Source organism: Schistocerca americana, chromosome 3, assembly GCF_021461395.2.
Source record: "Schistocerca americana isolate TAMUIC-IGC-003095 chromosome 3, iqSchAmer2.1, whole genome shotgun sequence".
Classification (NCBI taxonomy): Eukaryota; Metazoa; Arthropoda; class Insecta; order Orthoptera; family Acrididae; genus Schistocerca; species Schistocerca americana.
Genome location: NC_060121.1, coordinates 331,026,563 through 331,029,705, shown reverse-complemented (window position 1 = coordinate 331,029,705; position 3,143 = coordinate 331,026,563).

The window sequence follows — 3,143 nt, the reverse complement described above, 5'->3', positions numbered from 1 at the left end:
GGGAAGAAACTCTCAACAACGTTTGGTTTTCAGACGAGGCGCATTTTCATTTAGACGATGTGGTTAACAAACAAAATGTACGCTTTTGGGCCACTGAAAACCCACAAGTGCTTCATGAACGGCAACATTATGCTCCGAGGATTACAGCGTGGGCAGCAATTTCCAGTCACGGACTTATTCGACCCTTTTTCTTTGAAGAAACTGTGAACAGCGAGAGTTATTTGAGCATGCTTCGCAATAGCTTCATTCCACAGCTTCTTGCTACTGCCTTGCCCTTCAACACGCAGTGGTTCATGCAAGATGGAGCAAGGCCACATACTGCAAACACTGTGTTGGAGTTTTTACACGAGCATTTCGACATGCGGATCATTTCACTCACGCTTCCAGGTCGCTTCAATGACGGACAAAATTGGCCCCCCAACAGTCCAGACCTCAATCCATGTGACGTTTTTCTCCGGGGGTACCAAAAGGAAAAAAATGTCCCGAAATATCCACGTGATTTAATGGAGCTCAGAAGACTTATTCTTAAAGCTTGCAGTGAAATTACTGAAGACATGTAACGTAGGGTAATCACTAACTTCAGTGTTCGTTTGAAGGAAGTTAGGAATCGAAATGGTGGACATATTGAGCATGTGCTGAGTTAGAACAAATCTCCATGGACGGCTCTTCATTGTAGTATATGTTCCTTTCAGATTGTATTGACAATAAAGTTTATATTCAAAAACAAAATGGTAACACATTTCGTGCGCCACCCTGTACCTGACAAGGGGAGGAAACGCTCCTGCTGGGGTGGTATCTGTACAACTTAGACACATCACTTTTTGTAACATGTAACCGATCGACAACATTTTGCTGCGCATGACCTGCTGAAAGTAAGGCCTCTATCCTTACTCTATTAAAGTGTTGTATGCCTCTACGTGGCATGTTACTGCAGTGCTGAACACAAACTGAATGAAGCTGTTGTTGATACTGGAGTGCTCACGGTGTGCCGCTGCTTCAGCGGTATGGTTACGTAACTGGGAAACGGCCACAGACCATGCCAGTAGTAAACACTGTCAAATATATGGGCTCTAACAGTTAATCTATGACGTGCATAGGTCAATGAGACCTCTAGCATCGTAGACTACATTTTACGATACTATTCCAAAACTTTTGTTGAGCGGTGTATGTCGGTGCATGAGAAAATGAGTGCTGTAATCGTGGTTATAACCGCAGAAAACGTGCCTACAATGGGAATCTATAGAGGAATGAAAGCTGTGTACGGTGATGATTGTATTGACGTCAAAAAGATGCGACACTGGGTTTATCGTGCTCGTAATAATGGAAACGGTGGTGCTAACCTCAACGTGTATGACAGCGTACGGCAACCTACGAGACTAATCGAAGTCGGGTTGATGAACTCATGAGAGCCGGCCGGGGTGGCCGAGCGGGTCCAAGCGCTACAGTCTGGAACCGCGCGACCGCTACGGTCGCAGGTTCGAATCCTGCCTCGGGCATGGATGTTTGTAATGTCCTTAGGTTAGTTAGGTTTAACTAGTTCTAAGTTCTAGGGGCCTAATGACCTCAACAGTTGAGTCCCATAGTGCTCAGAGCCATTTTTAGCCTTAGGTTAGTTTGGTTTAAGTAGTTCTAAGTTCTTGGGGACTGATGACCGCTGCAGTTAAGTCCCATAGTGCTCAGTCAGCTGAACCATTTTTTTGAACTCTTGAGAGAAAATCGTCTGATAAGGCAGGCGCAGCTCTCACTTAATTGTCGTATAGCATGAGAGCGTGTACAGACCATCATTACAGAGTTACAGCACAGAAAATCATGTGCACTGTGCGTGCTTCGAACCCTCTGGGTTCCGTAACAACAGTGTGACACATGAGAAAAAAATGGGTACACCATTCTGACTCCGAAAACAAGAGATCATCAGCGGAGTTCCGCCCCAAAGGATCGCAGACGTCAGAACGGTTCAAGACCATGCCATCAGCAAGGAACTACCTATATGGTCACAATGTTCTGGGATGTTAAAGGTATGATGCATTTGGAATTCACGCCTAAAGGCACCAACCACCACAAACTCTGTGAGGTACTGCAGAACCCCCAGAAAACTAAAAGCACGAATTCGAAGAGTTCGTTCACACATGGAGAACCCTCTTCCTCACCATGATAATGCCAGACCAAACACGGGCGCTGCGACATCCGTGACAATCCAGAGCCTTGGGTTTACTGTCATCGATCATCCTCCATATACTCCCGACTTGGCCTCGTCCGATTTTCATCTGATTCCAAAACTTAGAGCACCTTCGAGGACTTTACTTTGATAGCGTGAAGCGGTGCTAACGGAGGTGAGGTTGTGGCTCCGTCTACAAAGTCAAAAAGTTGCAGTGACGGTATCGACAAACTCGTCTCTCGTTGGGAGAAATGCATTCGACTACCTCGAGAAATAAATCCGTAGACAGTAAGAATAAAGATGTAAAATGTTGAAGTTTGTTTTATTTAAAACGCTTTAAGAATTTTTACATAAAAATTCGGAGGCATTACTTCCCAGCACGCCTTCGTACATGTACATCTCTGTAATAGAGTCTCAAAGTAAGTCAAAAATCTGTTCTTAATTTTAATTAGGGTCGTAGTATACAGGGTGTTACAAAAAGGTACGGCCAAACTTTCAGGAAACATTCCTCACACACAAATAAAGAAAAGATGTTATGTGGACATGTGTCCGGAAACGCTTAATTTCCATGTTAGAGCTCATTTTAGTTTCGTCAGTATGTACTGTACTTCCTCGATTCACCACCAGTTGGCCCAATTGAAGGAAGGTAATGTTGACTTCGGTGCTTGTGTTGACATGCGGCTCATTGCTCTACAGTACTAGCATCAAGCATATCAGTACGTAACATCAACAGGTTAGCATGAAGCACATCAGTACGTAGCATCAACAGGTTAGTGTTCATCACGAACGTGGTTTTGCAGTCAGTGCAATGTTTACAAATGCGGGGTTGGCAGATGCCCATTTGATGTATGGATTAGCACGGGGCAATAGCCGTGGCGCGGTACGTTTGTATCGAGACAGATTTCCAGAACGGAAGTGTCCCGACAGGAAGACGTTCGAAGCAATTGATCGGCGTCTTAGGGAGCACGGAACATTCCAGCCTATGACT